The sequence below is a fragment of the Leptonychotes weddellii genome, chromosome 10 (assembly GCF_054177405.1).
Source record: "Leptonychotes weddellii isolate Sample4059 chromosome 10, ASM5417740v2, whole genome shotgun sequence".
NCBI lineage: Eukaryota > Metazoa > Chordata > Mammalia > Carnivora > Phocidae > Leptonychotes > Leptonychotes weddellii.
The window spans coordinates 84,198,548-84,203,963 of record NC_138378.1 but is presented as its reverse complement, the minus strand read 5'-3'; the positions used below and the strand labels follow the sequence as shown (position 1 = coordinate 84,203,963).

Genomic DNA, 5,416 nt, shown 5'->3' with positions numbered 1-5,416 from the left:
TTTTTTCTTTCCCAGGGAAGACTGGTCTCTGGGAGAGTGAGATTCTTCTTTTGATTTTGATGTGATGAGAGCTGAGGAACATACAAATCATCTTTGTTACCCTATATAAAGAAATTATCAATGTAATCTAAAAAAGGAAGCCAATTATTAAATGGTAAACAAGACATCGTTAAATATTGTCAGTTTTGGGGCACCTGGGTCGCTCAGGCTGTTAAGTGTCCAACTCTTGGCGTCAGCTCAGGTCATGGTCTCAGAGTCCTGTATAATAGCATATCCTTTTGGCTACTAAAGAAATGAAACAGCTTGATCATAAAAGAAAATCCTACTTTTTTTTTTTGATTCTTAGTTTAAAAGTTAAATCCCAGATGTTTCATGAGAAACTTTGTAATGCAAAGTTACTACTTCGTTACACAACAGGTGTGGTAGCAGCATTCTGAAATGAAACTCAATGACCTACACATTTGTAGAATTCTTTCCGGGAGTGTGGGGGTGATACATTAATATAAAGGGATGTCACATCTTGTGATTAGGTTATTTTATTTGCCAAAATTGGTCTTTTATTTATTTATTTATTTATTTAAGATTTTATTTATTTATTTGACAGAGAGAGACACAGCGAGGGAGGGAACACAAGCAGGGGGAGTGGGAGAGGGAGAAGCAGGCTCCCCGCAGAGCAGGGAGCCCGATGCGGGGCTCGATCCCAGGACCCTGGGATCATGACCTGAGCTGAAGGCAGTCGCTTAACCAACTGAGCCACCCAGGCGCCCCAAAATTGGCCTTTTAAAAGGGAGATTATCCTAGGTGGCCTAATCAAATGATCTCTGTGATAGGCAGAATTCCGAAGTGACCCCAGCCCGGCTGGAGGGCAGCAAGGGGATGGGGGTGGGGTTATCACGAAGGGCCAGAGGCAGCTCAGAGCGGGCTGGGGGTGGGGGGAACAGGCGGACACTCAGCTTTGACCACTTCGCAGCGCGTTAGCCCAGTCTCGCGGGAACTCGCAGAACTTGCCGGAAGGGGACAGAGAGTCCTCAAACGAGCTACGTGTGGATGCCCTGCCTGCGGAAGCCTCACGTCCCCCACACCCGGACAGGGTATGGAGGTTCTGGCTCAACCTACCTTTCAAGCAGGCCCGGTCAAGAGTTAGGCAGAATTGGGTGGTGTGCGCTGTGGAGCCGCGGCAAGCTGAGGGCAGGGTGCGCTGAGGCACCGGCTGTGGTCCAATGGGCGGTGGCTGGCCTGGACTGGCCCTAGCGAGTTTGGGGGAGCAGTCGTGCTTGCACTGCAATTGAGGCTTTCTGGAGTGTACCTCCACTGACAGCCAGAAAGGAAATGGGGACTTCAGCCTTACAAGCAGCAGAGAACTAAATTCTGCCAACAACCGGAATGATCTTAGAAGCAGATGCTTCCTCAGAGTATCCAGGTGAGAACCAGCCCAGCTAACAACTTATTTCAGCTTTCGAGGACAGCGATCCTGCACCCCAACTATGCTGTGCCCAGACTTGTGCCCTACCGAACTATGAAGTAGTGAGTGTTGTTTTAAGCTACTAATTTTGTGGTAATTTGTTACACAACAGTACGGGGCGGGGGGGAATTGAAGAGATGCGTATTTCCATACACGTTAACGAGAGTATTGCCTTAAATCAACGGAGGATAAAATAGAAGAAAAGAGGGAGGGAGAAATGGCATGTGAAAATGCATACTAAAGGAAAAAATAGCAATATTGGTTTGATAATGGAAAGTCATTGAGAGAAAATTTGAGTGAAAATCAGGGGAAAGGTAAATCAGAAAAAAGAAAACGATACACATCCATTTTGAAGAGAACAAAAGGTTATTACTCTAAATGCACAATCTATGTACAAGTAGAAATTTATACAGATTGAAGAGAAAATGTTAAGACTATGGATAAAATTGTCTGGAACTCTAATTTTTAAATTGTGACTTTCCTCCCATTGCCACAAAGACTGTTTTTCCTTGCTTTTCAGGGGGCTCTTACCCAACTAGTAGAGATGTTGACTCTGGATATAGATTATCCTCCACATCAAAGCCATCCCTTACTATATTTTAACTTTGGAATATATCCAATATTTGCACATCAAAGTGTTAATAACCAATGATTGGTAAATGCATTAAATTCATTGGGGAGATTTTACATTTGCTAGAACAACATGCCTTAAATCTCAAATTATTAACCATGTCTTTTTAACCCTCATAACAGTCTATTTGGCAAGAATTTTTGTACTGTATGGTGTTAAGAGAAAATATTCTCTGGATATCTCATTTCTATACATCTTGTTAGAGGAGACATTGGCAACTTTTGCTCCAGGCTATCTCTTCAGGAATGTTTATATAGTGAGCAGCTTTGAAAGATAAAGACAGTATCTCCTTCCAGAGTAGAGGATGAGGAATTTTGCTATGTAATACAGTAAAAATAATGTCTCCCTCTGGAGAAAAATCTATGAAAGTTTGCTTAAAGCCAAATATAAAAGATCAGGGCCTCCTAATCTCTGGATTCTTCAGTTGTGAGGCAAAGCCACTGCATTTGAAACTTCTCCCTGCATCACTTGGTCACCCTCATGAGACTTTGGAGCAGAAGGTATCTTTGTAAACATGAAACCCATGTTGGGTGGTGTGCTGGGTGTAATAAAGCCTCCTTGTCTCTGTCTCACAAGTCTCATGTCTTCTGCCAGCATCCATGAAATTGTTGGAAGGGTAACTAGTTAGCAGCAAACAGGGTAAATTTTAAACCATTTATAATGCTTGACAGAATTATTGACCTGCTTACCCCTGAAATTACACAAGGTGAGAAACTTTGAGACAGAATATAGCAAAAACTTAGAAAACAAAAGGACGTAATTTAGGCCAAGAAAAGAGACTAATTTACCAACTACCAGGATTAAGATGTGATATTATGTAACACAGTGAGACAATGAATCGGGGAAACATAATAAAAAATGTAATTACAATTATAAATTTGCATAAGTATATCAGTTTTTCTCAGGGCCTTTGCTGAATCCCACCTTATTTTCTGACAAGCTTAATTTTGTTTTTGTTTTTTTTAGATAGTGTCTCATTAATCACAGAAGCTAGTAGAAAATCTTATAGTCCCATGGAGTGAGAAAATTAGCTCAAGTCTACGGATTGCTTTAAGCGCCTTCAACCAAAAGCTGTCGTTCCAATAGATAGGGGTTAGTGTGTAATTTGTTTATTTTTAATAGATGGGAGAGAATTAATAAAAACAAAACAGATAACACCATAGCTCCACTTAAGTATTTGAAAGCAATTAGATCAGTTTTGTAAATGAGAAAGCAAAAGGGAAAATGCACCTTAGAAAATAGAATTTTGAAATGGCAAGTTGAAAAAAATGATTCAGCGGTTCAGCCAATTAAATATTCAAGAAGGCTAAATATACTTCAAATTGGAAGGCCTGCAGAAAGTCTAAATTTTCTAAATTACTGTTCTAAACTCTCTTCCTCAGACTATACGTATACACCATTAACATATCTTGCAATTCCCATAGCAAGGTCTTAAGTATTGTTCTGCCCATCGCTGGCAATGTAATTTCACTTTCCCTATTCTACTTTCTTCAAGTCTGCATAATCTTTAAGTTCCATCTAAAAACTATGGAAATCTGGGATAGTTTGGCAGTTCCAGCCAATGATGTGCTGGAGCTGGCTTGCACCAGCTCATAAAAGCTGATTGTGCAACTCTTCCCAGCATTGTTTTATGATTTCATGTTGGCCATGGTGGGAGTATTAACACTATGGATATTGGCAGATATTACAAGTATGAGCTTTTTTTTCACCACAGAGAACTGATTGTTAAATATTTTATCTAGCATATTATTGATTCTAGTCTATAGCAATCATTACTTTTAGACAAAGTGTTGCAAACTCTTCTGCCTTTAGATGTAAATGAGTAAAATAAGTTAGTGTAGTTAAAACTAACACCAAGTTTATGGTTCGGAAAATATGATGGATGATGGTGTTAGAATTTCTGTTCATATGAAAAGACTTGCTACTACTGGAATCCAGATAATTATTGCCTCGTGGAAAGCTGGCCATGTATATCCACATTTTTGGTTATATGTTTGTTTATTTTAAAATTTATGACATTATGTATTGATATAGTTTCAAATATAAAAAAAAGTGCAAAAGTAGGGCAGAGAAATTCCATTACTTTTTAACCAAATTTATCAATTGTTTATATTTGGTTTTCTTTATAAATCTGTTATATATGTTTGTATATGTATTATGTGTATTTCAGTAAATTGGTAGAATGACAAATTTTTTTTTTCTGATCCATTTAAAAGTAAGTGGAGACACTCCTTCCCTTTACCTCTAAATTTTCACTGTTATTTCCTAAGAACACTATTGTTATATTACACAAACACAGAACAGCTATCAAAATGAAGAAACTTAACATTAATTCAATATTATCAAATCCATATTCCAGTTTCTTCAGTCATGACAAGTATGTCCTTTATAGTTATTTTGTTAATTTTTTTCTGTAGTCTGAGGTCCAATTCAGTGTCAGGCATAACATTTAGTTATATTAATCTAGAAATTAATTTGTTAATCTAGGAACATTCAATAGCATTTCTTGTCTTTTTCTGGACCTTGACTGTCTTTAAGAATGTATGCTTTTAAACAATGAATCATGGAACACTGCATCAAAAACTAATGATGTAATGTATGGTGATTAACATAACAATAGAATAAAATAAAATAAAATAGTCACAAGTCATGTGACAGCAGAAAAAAAAAGAATGTATGCTTTTTGTTTTCAAGAATGAACCTCAATTTGTGTTTGTTTGATAGTTTATGGCAGGAAGATTACTGATTGATATTGTGTGTACTTAAGCTACTAGATTTATCATTTATTGATGATTCTGTTGCCTTGTATCATTAGTTATGTCTTTCAATATTATATATATATACATATATACAAATATATATAAATATATACATATATACATATATAAATATATATACACATATATACATATATATAAAAATATATAATATACACACTCTTAGGGGGAAAAGTATCCAATATTTTACTATTAAAAATGTTAGTTATAGTATATATATATATAGTTATAAAATGTTCTCTTCTTAAATCACATCAGTAACTTGAAATTGGTTGGAATATTTTCACCATAGACACTGGAAATGCTACAGTATAAGCTTTTATCCTCAACAACCTGACAGTTAAATGTTTACCAGTATGCCACTGATTCTATCCATTAGGTTGTTTTTTTTTTTTAACTTTTTTCCTTAAAAATTTTAAGGAATTTTTAAACATTTTATCAAACTTTTTTGGGGACCCAATTCTTTCTCTCTTTTCTTGTTGGTAGTAATAACATGTATGATGGAAAATTTTGTATTTCCCTTGGTTCACTAAGATTCTGTTTTCC

General features: G+C 36.6%; 1 long non-coding RNA gene across 2 annotated transcripts in view; it reads left to right on the top strand.

The window, feature by feature from the left end:
- Positions 1–664: 664 nt before the first annotated feature.
- LOC115942171 (uncharacterized) overlaps positions 665–5,416 on the top strand; it is a 123,966-nt gene continuing 119,214 nt past the window's right edge. The window contains exon 1 of one of the 2 annotated variants that reach the window (XR_004076790.2): positions 665–1,420. This is a non-coding gene — a long non-coding RNA (uncharacterized LOC115942171). Of the gene's footprint in view, positions 1,525–5,416 lie in introns of both variants that reach the window. The other variant, XR_004076792.2, reaches the window with a different exon arrangement.